The following is an 11,390-nucleotide window of genomic DNA, read 5'->3' as shown; positions in this document are numbered from 1 at the left end:
ATCAAGCGGACTGTAGCCTGGTGTCACTCATCTGATCTGGAGCTCCTGCCGATCGGATGGTTTTTTTTTCTTTTCTTTTTTTTCCCTGGTTTCAGCCGGAATATGAGCGCCACTCGCACGCACCGGAGCGTCTGGATCGCAGGAACGGAGGCGAGGAGCCCGGCACAGGTGAGCAGGTTACACGGAATTATTTTTTTATTTTTTTATTTTTTTTTTATTAAAAAAGCTCGACAGAGAGAATTAAGAAAGGTAGAACAGGTACTTGTAAGAGGCATTTCCTTTTTCCAGGATGTTACAGAGACACGTTCTGCTGCGTGAAGCGCAACTCAAACACAACACTGCTGTCCAGATGATGACAGTTCAGTTACGAAAAATCTGAAGAGGTGAAAACTCGAATCAGGCTGTTTTTCTCCGATTACCAGCTTCCAAGAGACAGCTCGTTGTGTTTTATCGCTTACTAAAGAGTTCCTCCTGTTTCTCATCGTCGTTAACACGTTTATTGACCGACGTCGACATAACAGCATCTTATTTAACCTACTCCTTTCTTAAATAGTCTGCAATAATCAAATGCAATGTACTTTGGGTGTTTATAATTTTAATGTGACCCATTCATTACTTGACTCATTGGTGGGTCTATTACTACTATATGTCGTACAGCTTCATTTTAACATCATAAAAGATTACACTTGAACTACATTTGATGGTCATTATGAGGCAAAAGTACTAGGTTATATCTTTCTGCTTTATTTACTACACAATGGTTTGATACTGTTAGTATGTAAACTATGAATTTACTTCATAAAGATGAATGATAATCCATTATCTATTACCATTTGTTATTTTCTTTAAATCACAACAAATGTCATTGTCCAGATGCTGAGACTTATACAGTCAGAAGTATAGTGTGCAGGTATACTCTAGAAAATGTGACGCGTGTAGTACAGTAAGGTTTGCTTTAATGAAGAAAAAATCATTTATACACAGGAGGAGAAGTTAATGAGCCACAGGCACAGAACTTTGCATAAAGACAGATAAGGATTTGTGTTATATTTAGTACACAGTAAGAGAAACTTTGCCCCAGAATAAGTGCTTAAACTTAGGTTGTACTTCCTTTGGTTCAGCAAGGTCTAATCTCTTGTTTTATGACATGACATCTATCACTGGAGTCCCAAGTGTACCCATCTGAGAGTGTGGATGGGTTAACATAGTAGATGTGTGTAATATGAGAAAAAAGAGGGAGTTATGATTGGAGTCCAGGGTCGTCCTCCTAGTTATTCCTATGCCTTTTGACCTTCATCAGGGTCTGACAACAAAGTTGTTCTTTATTCTACAAGTGCTCCAGGAGTTTTTACCTCTTCAGACTTCTTCCCTTATCCATGCAACTTTGAAGTAGGTAAAGTTGTGCCAGAATTCCACCCTGCTTCTACAGCATTCCTATGTCTTTGTTCTGGTCGGCTGATACATCCATACAAAGATTAGCGGGCGCTTGTTTCACATCAGTATCTCCAAAAACTGTTGCTGGGTATCAGGACACATGAAAAAGGTCTGCTGTTGTTCATTTACCCCCAACACAGTAGGAACTGATCGCTGCCATTTCATCGCAGAGGTGCTGCAATGTCTCCTTCTTCGTTACCTTATTACAGTATAGTTTGTCTATTAGAAATATGAACCCCACACACACTTGGTACTGTAGCCACACAGAAGCTCATGTGTATACACATACTGTACACACACGCACACATGTGATCTATTGTTAAATCAAATTCATTTCAGCAGGGTGGGCAGAAGCCGCTCTGTATATTTGGCTGCTTTTCAATTGATCAAGCTTTTAATTGATTGTAATAGTACAGTATGGTAAGAGAACTGCCCTGATACACTGTAGATTGTACTGTTTACACAAGTTGTGTGTGTGTGCTTGTGTGCGAGTAAAAGAGATAGGGATGAAAACCAGAGGTTGAGTGTGAATTTGAAAGGTTGTGAAAAACGATTTCTAACAGTTTTAAAAAGAGCATAGTTTCCCAAGTAGAAAAGGATTGATTAGGGCTGCAGTGATTATTTTTTTTAACGATTACCAAATATTTTTTAGTTAATTAATCAATCTTTTAGTCTATGAAACTTCAAACAACTGTGAAAAAATGCCCATAACAGTTTCCCAGAGTTCAAGGTTTTTATCTTCAATTGTCTTGTTTTGTCTGACCAACAGTCCCAAACACAAAGATATCTATTTTATGATGATGTAAAATGGGAAAACGCAGAAAATTCTCACATTCAAGAAGCTGACACCAGAGAATTATTAGCAATTTCTGACATTTTTTTCCATCGCAAATGACTGAAACAGTTTTTTTTAATATCACAATGGTTGTTGATTATTTTTCTGTCAACTTACTAAACGACTAATCGTTTCAGCTCTAAGATTTAAATTCCAATATTGTAATATTTCTAGTAAGTAAGCATATAGAAATCAGGTAGCAAACGCAGGAACATTTTTCTTCAACTCTAATGATGTGTGTTCAAGCTTTTTTTAAATTCCAAACCTTAACCTTAGGTAACCTACCCTTAACCTGCCCGAGAGATTGGCCAAGTACACTCACTGAGCACTTTATTAGGAACACCTTACTAATACTGGGTAGGGCCTCCTTTTGCTCTCAAAACAGCCTCAGGTCTTCATCCACAAGATGTTGGAAACCTTCCTTTGAGATTCTGGTCCATGTTGACATGACTGCAGCACATCATTTCTGCAGATTTGTCAGCTGACAATCTCCCGTTCTACTACAACCCAAGGTTGCTCTGTTGGATTCAGATCTGGCGACTGGGCAGGCCACTGAAGTACACTGAACTCATTGTCATGTTCATGAAACCAGTTTGAGACGATATTTGCTTTGTGGCAAGGTGCATTATCTCGCTGGAAGTGGCCATTAGAAGATGGTAAATTGGTGCCATAAAGGGACTCACATGGTCACCAACAACACTCAGAGAGGCTGTGGCATTCAAACCATCATTGACTGGTATTAAGAGGCTCAAAGTGTGCCCAGAAAACATTTCCCGCACCATTACACCACCGCCACCAGCCTGGCATGTTGACACAAGGCAGGTTGGGTTCATGGATTCATGCTGTTGATGCCAAATCCTGACACGATCATCTGCGTACCTCAGCAGAAATCCAGATTCTTCAGACCAGGCTACGTTTTTCCAGTCTTCAACTGTCCAGTTTTGGTTAGCCTGTGCCCACGGCAACCTCAGATATATGATCTTGGCTGACATGATTGGAACTTGACATGGTCGTCCGCTGTTGCAGCCCATTTGTTTTGACGTTCGATGTGTTGTGTGTGCTGAAATGATTTTCTGCTCACCACAGTTGTAAAGTGCAGTTATCTGAGTTACTGTAACCTTTCTGTCAGCTCCAAACATGGTGGCCAGTCTTCTCTGACCTCCTCTCATCCACAAGGAGTTTCTGTCCACAGAACTGCTGCTCACTGGATGTTTATTGTTATTGGCACCATTTTGAGTGAAAACTCTAGAGACTGTCGTGTGTGAAAATCCCAGGAGATCAGCAGTTTCAGAAATACTCAAACCAGCCCCGTCCGGCACCAACAGTCATGCCACGGTCAAAGTCACTGAGATCACATTTTTCCCCAATTCTGATGTTTGATTTGAACATTAACTGAAGGTCCTGACCTGTACCTGCAGTATTTTTCTGCATTGCACTGCTGCCACATGATTGGCTGATTGGATACTTGCATGAATAAGCAGGTATACAGGTGTTCCTAATAATGTGCTCAGTGAGTGTATTTTTGTGCACACAAGGAATTTGACTTTGGTTTCTAGTGGCTCTCAGTGTACTTACACACATATAGTACACAGTTCCAATAACAATGTTCAGGGAGATACACATGAACATACAGCAAAAACAATAAAGCTGAGCAAAGATGAAAAAACATAAACATATGACTATAGACATATATAGTTACGGAAAACGTATGGCTATTATGTATGCGCAACCAAAGACGCATAGATATAGCAACATAATGGACACAAAATTCAACATCTATATACAAGTCAAAGCTATCACATGGGATGAAACATTTAAAAAATATAAAGTTGAGGCAGTGGTGTCACCCAAAAACTGTTCCCTTGGCCATTGTTTAAATCCCCTCTGTAATAAATCAGTTTCATTGGTTTCCCTTGACATGGCGCCTATTCTCAGGAAATCTTGTCCAAATCAGCATTAGCTTGCCAATATCTTTTGGCCTGTCCACACATATAAAATATATTACATGGAGTCTAATATGCAATCCTCTAAACAAATAGCACTGGTTCAGTTCAGCATTGAAAATAAGAACCAATAGATCCCTATCAATCATCTTCTCTTAGGTTGTTTCACAGGAATAAATAGCTCAAATTTTGTAATCTCTGGCAGCATCTGTGAAGAAGAAAAAACGAGTAAAAGGCAATTTGTTAAAATGCGCAGTCATGGTGGTTTACTACTATTACAGATTTTATTGCATAAAAGGTTGCATCTGGATAAAAATGAATCTGATTTTGATTATCTTAAAAGAAAATAAACACTCCTGCCTCATTCAGAAATTGAAACCCTGCAGAGGGCCTTATTCTAACACTGGCCAGGTGCCATAAGCAGACTGATAGCCCTGGTCAGTTCCCAGGTATGAGCATCTGTAAATGAATCAGGCAGGTGAAACAAACTGGTGTGGAGAGAGGGGGAGTGTACTCAAGTAACATGCCCCTGGCAAATTATGGTCAACCAGTAAATTTTAGTCACAGCAAAAAAGTGATTTTGGGGGGATCAGCCCTGGACTCTGCCTTTACCGAAACAGTTAACTTCTTGTCCCTGCTATCATCTTTTGTGCTGACCTTATTAGCCACTCCCTGTAGACATTTAGGAGAGAGCCACTGCCTTCAGACTAATTTTAGGCTGTATCACTGCCAATACATTTGCCTGATTCCCAGGGCTAGCCAGGCATTATTCATTATCAGTCTCACCTCACCCTAAGCAACATATTTGTCTATTCTTTATGCCTCTTGGTTATAGAAAGAGATAAGTTATCATATGGGCAGTAGTAGATTCAACACAGTGTTGCCAACAAAGATATAAGCGCTTTGTTTTGGTCCTACTGCTGACACAATATGGAAATACTATTTTCTTCATATGAAAAACAACTTCCATGGAGTGATATCAGTGCCATATTAATCTAACATGATTATGACCCTCAGTGAAATCAACAAGCGTCTATAGTATTCTGCAACTCTAGGTGTAGAGAGGATGAATTTGGAATTTTAACTGCAATTTACTTGCATGCCAGAGTGTTGTTTAATGGGTTTAAACTTTTTGACTGATATATATGACAGACAGATACTTTTTCATCACATTTAGGGGGACTCGCTTCTCAAAAGAGTGATACAAGGTACAGCTGAAACGATTAGCCAGTTAATCAATCAACAGAAATGTAACTAACAACACTGAAGTGATTATCATTAATCAAGAAAAATTTATAACATTCACGTGTTCTTATATGTTATGTCTTTGTGGAATATCTCTGGGTTTTGGACTGTTGTTTGAACACAACAAGCAGGTTCAAGACCTAGCCCGATTTTATAGACTTTAAGGTGCTATATGTAAGTTTTTGCTATCTCTACATAGCCAACGTTAGCAATAACAGCTGTTTACTTGCCAGTCTAGAAGAAACGTTGCGAGTTCAGCATCAAACTTCATACCTTTACTCACCAAGAGCTGTCTCCAGCGGTGGAAAGCAACGCCAAGGTTAACTGTTTTGCTCCTATTGCTATCACTTCTTTTCCTCTATTGAGGTTAGCATGCTAAACCACTAGCCCCAGCCCATCCTGTCTCAAAAACCACTTTGCAATAGTGAGTCACTGTAACATCCGGTCTGCCCTCAGTCCAACATGAGAGGATGAAGAAGTAGCATTGCCCAGAGGGTGTATTCTAACCTTATCTTGCAAACACAACTCAGCTGAAGCTCTTAGTAAGTAAACAGCTGTTAATGCTAACGTTGGCTATGCACCGATAGCAAAAACGTACATATAGCACCTTTAAGGATACGTTTACATTTTTCAAGTTAATTTTAATACAACAATCACACGTCCACATGTACACTGAAAAGGGCATTGGTCTCAAGGTCTCAAGGTGAATAACTGCTTAAAAATTGTCAGACTTTCTGGTTACCAACTGAAACTGAAACTGTGCTAGCTTTTACTGACCCACTACAATCAGAAAATCACCAAGCTACTTCCTTGACCAATGATTTGTAAGCTGTCACTCTCCAGTTGGTTGATCCTCCCTTGACATTCTCTGACTTCTTTGTTTATGAGTACACGCTGAGTTTCCCATAAATAGGGCTCTGGGGCTCAGTGCTCTATAAATGCCAAAATGTATCTAAGCAGAGAAGCCCAGTTCCTCTTGAACATCTAAAACATAATAATCGGCTGTCGTTTTTGTTGCAGGAATAAAACCTAAACTGAGGTGGGCTATACTACAACATAGATTTAGCTGTTGGTATGTTTATCTGTTAATGCAGCTAGAATTAAATTTCAGGCTTATGTTGGAAATTCCTGGATCATTGTTGACTATCTATTTCTGGAGTACAAGTTACTCAATGAAAGAAGCAGGAAAAGGCAGACAGGGTAGGGATTCTTTTCTAGTGAAATAAGAAAGATTTGTCTTTATTGTCAGGTACATGAGTGGAATTGGACCATTTATTGGGTGAGATGAGGTAACCCAGACACAGTTTGTTGCACGCCAGTCTCTCCACTGGTCTGGGGCAACTCTTGTAGATAAAAAATTTCAGTTAAATATTATCACTGTCAAATTTTTGTGGACAAGAACTCTATGTGGACCAGCAGACTTTTATTTAGATAAAGTGACTTATGTATATTGAAAAGGAGTCCACGCAAAGCATCAAGTTAAACATTATACAAAGAGGGACTACCATTTTAAATTGTTGTTCCTTTTATTACTTTTATTTTGGAGTTTGGCATAAAATAGGAAGAAGCTTTTTGTAATTATTTATTTCTTTTTTATTCGTTGAGATATATTTGTTTCCTTGAATGTATTTTAAGCAGAATTTACTGGCAGAGTGTGCGCAGAAGGCCATATTGACGTGGACAGTGATACTATGAGAAAGTGGAAACCTGATCAGTACTAATTAAATCCATGGGGAGGAACACAGTGGGTGATTGCCCTAGGTAGATGCTTTATTTCCACATCTTTTGAATTTGTGTGTGTGTGTGTGTGTGTCTGTCTGTGTGTGTGTGTGTGTGTGTGTGTGTGTGTGTGTGTGTGTGTGTGTGTGTGTGTGTGTGTGTGTGTGTGTGTGTGTGTGTGTGTGTGTGTGTGCTTGTATGAACATGTGTGTGTTCTCCTTTTACCACCTTCATCCAATGAGCTGGCACTCTCATTGTGACGGGCCCAGCATGCTAAATTACCTGCTCACAACCCATTACCCCAACCGACACAGCTTTATACAGAAGACACGCTCCGTCCACTCTGGGTTGCATCTTGCTCCAATCATGAGTGCAGCAGGCCAGTGTGTGATTTAGTGCATCCCTGTGAGCGCATAGAAAAATCAGTGCCTATACACCAAGGGAGGAAATGTGGAAGAATTAGGGGCTTTTGAACATACAGTAATTGTAGGTGACACTATTGATTTGAGGATATGTTTGAGGTGTGTTCAGCCTTGTTGAAGCAGTGGCTGTGCTGATGATTTCTGGATGTAAAATGTTGATGCATGGCTTCTTGAGAATGTTCTTTATTGTTTATTTCAAGCCCTATAAATTGTTACTTTGGCAACTACTCTTCTTCCTGGGATCCACATTAAGAAAATACAGTATAATCACATAATTTCATGTTCACACACAGAAAAAAGATTGTAAATGAAAGAAAATTATTTCTCTATTTCAAAATTTATAATAGTTTTACTCCAGTGCTTAAAACTGTAAACAATTTTACAATTAATCATGGAAAGCTTATTATCAGTATTAATATTCTGAGTCCTATTAGTGTTATCAGTCTTCAGACTTTACTTCAATGTACAGCAAGCAAGAGTTGAGGGTTTTCTCACAAGTGGTACTGTTCTGTTCTCTTACCAAACTTTAAGTATTTGTAAAACACATCATTATAGTAATGAACAGGGTTTTAAATAACTTTGCAAAACTGAATCCTTTTTTTCAGCACCACTGGGCGTTCCAGAAACTCATCAGTCTCTCTCTTTATTTTACCTGCCAAATATAGTCTTTAAATGGGAAGCAAACTGTCACCAAATGCTGCCTGGTTATTCAGGTGCTTGTTACACAGACTTGTAGTCTATAAAAGCCCACTAGATTAACTGTCCTGTTCGCACATGGCATGCCACATCTACAGCGCTAACGTGGCCCCAGAAAGACACAAAACTGACAAATGGAGCAGAAGTTGTCATTTATGTGATCCCCCCCCCCCCCCCCCCACATTAGACCTTGGTTTGAGATAATGAGTTAATTCTCAGCAGACTTTGTCCAGCAGGATCTGTCATTACAGTGACTATTCCAGGCTGATGGCTCATTTGTCCCTAAAAGGTTGTGAGTTCAAGGTATGCTGCTGTCTCCGCAGAAACGTCTTCTTGTCCTGCACTGATAGATAAATTATTGTACTCAGGGGTGCAGCAAGGGTAGTCCATCTGTTTTTTCATCTGACAAATTTCCAGTTTTAATGACTGATACAGCATAAGACAGTTTTGAAGAGTTGTGTCAGCGATCTGGTATCTCTTTTGTGGGAAGAAAATACTCTGCTGCATAATTGTGCCTTATGTTGAAGAAGGACTTGCCAGTGTTTAGTGACATATTACAGGTTTTTGAGTAACTAGTAGCGTAAACTACGGATATTAATTTGAAATTCCCTGATTACATGACAGTTACTGCTATTACTCCCAGTAATGCTCCATTACAGTTTGATATCAGTTTGGTGTCTCAGCATTCAGTTAGACTGATGCAGAACATGTTAGCTTAGCACAGGGGCTGGAATTTTGGGGGGTCAGCAGCCTCCTACCAAAAGGAGAAATCGCAACTCAGGTCAAATCCAGTGGTGTCTATGTTGCGTCTTCTTAGCTACATTGCCACAATTTCCTAACACAGGAATTAGCTGGGATTTGGAGGTTATGTGAACCTCATGATTTCACTGGGAAGATGCAACTTCTTGGTGCTAACGTTAAGTTAACTGTTGATGGTAAATATCTCCAGCTTACTGCCTGTTAAACCATATGTCTTGTTTTATATTTCTACATATGTTAAATACAGATGATTTGATGTGTGGGTGTAAGGGTTTGGAGCTGTTTAAATGTGCATATGATGGAGCTGAAGGTTACCCTAACAGAAGTAATGTAACGAGTAGCCTAATGAAAAAAACTACTTTTGCGGTCGAGTAATTAGCCAAGTAATGTAATTACTTTATTAAGTACATTTTTTCCAGTGACATTCCCAACACTGGAACAGTGCTGCTAGCATGAGCAGTGCTAGCATGAGCAGCTATAGCCATTGCAGCTGTACAGAGAGAGAGAAAAAACATTGTCAAACCTATGAAAACATTATCAACAGAGAATCCAAAGGCAGAATACATTTATTTGATCGACAGGTTACACCTGGGTATTGCAGTTCAGAAAACAGCAACATTAACAACATAAGTGTTGAATAGTAATGGAGAAAACAAAGCTTTCTGGAGCACAAACACAATATGAAGTAATTGTACTGAAAATGTTTACTATTTCGAAGCATCTGACATGGCCTAAAATGACGACATTCCCTGGCCTTGATATTGCATTTGTATGGGTGAGGTAAATCTGATACCATGATGAAACAGTCAGAATACAAGTAGTCTTAATGCTTTTATTATTGTTATTCTGTTAAGTAAAGGTTGTATTATGAAAATTGTTCACTTTTAAACAGACTCTACTACTCTTTTTTAAAATCCTGTTGCAGAAATGTAGCCTACATCTTGCATCCAAAACCAGTACAACACCTCTCTGAGTCGAGTGTGACGTAGTGAAGCTTTGTTTAGAGTGGTCACATGATTTTTGCCATGTTGAAGCGAGGCATCAAAACATCTTGCCGTGAAACTTCTGCTTTGAAAGGTCAATACTGTGTCGAGTAGTTTTCTTCGAGCATAACATCTGTAGTGCTGAGCAAAAAACATGGAGACAAAGGGTTTTAGGTTTTGGAGGGGTTTAGTGACATTCTGTAAGCTCTTTCCATCACAGATTTAAGAATTTTGGTTGCAATTGAGAGTTTAGTTTTACACGGTTTTACTTCAGTGGCCTTTCCGACCCAACCAGTGAAAGTATCTGTGTGTACTGTATGTGTGAGCTGGTGTGACGGCTGCTTCCGGTGGTTAGAGGTTATTTCATGGTATTCATTGGCATCCCAAACCAATTTGTTCTTGAGCAAACTTTATAAGTTTGTCATTTCTCCAATTCCTTTGTTTCCTGCTGCTAACACTTTCCTGCAGTTAACATTATACTCTAGAATCAAAACTCCTAGGCTCAGTGTGTGTGTGTGTGTGTGTGTGTGTGTGTGTGTGTGTGTGTGTGTGTGTGTGTGTGTGTGTGTGTGAAACCGGATAATGTTTTTTGCTTTTGGCTTATCATTGCTGAGTGAAAGTGACAGGGGTTCTGCTCTCTGTTGTTTACTCTTTAAGTTCTGCAGCCATAAAAATTAGTAGCAAAATATATTTGTCATCTTTCTACCAGCTCTGAAGAGCATCTGAATTCGCCGGTGTGGGATGCATCTGTCTTAATATTTAATGTATTTTGAAAATCTGTTTTTAAAAAGTTTCAAAAGTTTCAAGATCACATTACGTTTTTCACTGAAGTGTAGAAAAATAAAAGTGGTGAAGCTCTTATACCGATGAGCATCAACAGTAAGCTTGGAGGAAAATTTAGGGTTTAGGAAACCTATAAAAAAATTATGTTCTGAAAAGTTTTCTTTTGTTTGCCCTCACATTTCTTTTTTCCACAAATTTTTCTTACGTTGTAAACACTGTCCATGTTTTGAGAGAAATTTTAAGGAATGAGGGAAAATAGGTGGCATCATCTGTGGTAAAGTTATAGTCCTGCTTGATTTGGTGACACCTGTGGTTTCTTCTTCGACTTTCCTCACAGTAAACGACCAGATGTGCTAAATTTGAATCTGTGCAAGCTGTATGGATGGCTGTTTAAAAACAAACATAATTTCTAAGACATAAACACACTGGCCTTCTTCTGGCCTTTACACGATCAGCAGCGGCACCTCCAACACCTTCACTCCAATGATGCAGATGCACTCCAAAAACATTGACAGACCTAAAAGAAAAAGAGTAAGCACTTCTCTTTAGTGCCAGCACTGAGCAAGAGATT

At 39.2% G+C, this 11,390-nt stretch overlaps 1 protein-coding gene across 1 annotated transcript in view; it reads left to right on the top strand.

Moving 5' to 3' along the window:
- The first annotated feature begins 95 nt into the window (after positions 1–95).
- The window catches only part of si:dkey-247m21.3 (5-hydroxytryptamine receptor 4), a 51,179-nt gene continuing 39,884 nt past the window's right edge, over positions 96–11,390 (top strand). Inside the window, exon 1 of the mRNA XM_040157647.1 lies at positions 96–168. The gene's annotated coding sequence lies outside the window, so the exon portion shown is untranslated. The remainder of the gene's footprint in view (positions 169–11,390) is intronic.

Source organism: Xiphias gladius, chromosome 20, assembly GCF_016859285.1.
Source record: "Xiphias gladius isolate SHS-SW01 ecotype Sanya breed wild chromosome 20, ASM1685928v1, whole genome shotgun sequence".
Classification (NCBI taxonomy): Eukaryota; Metazoa; Chordata; class Actinopteri; order Istiophoriformes; family Xiphiidae; genus Xiphias; species Xiphias gladius.
Note: the sequence above shows the minus strand (reverse complement) of the source record. Positions and strands in the feature narration are given on the sequence as shown.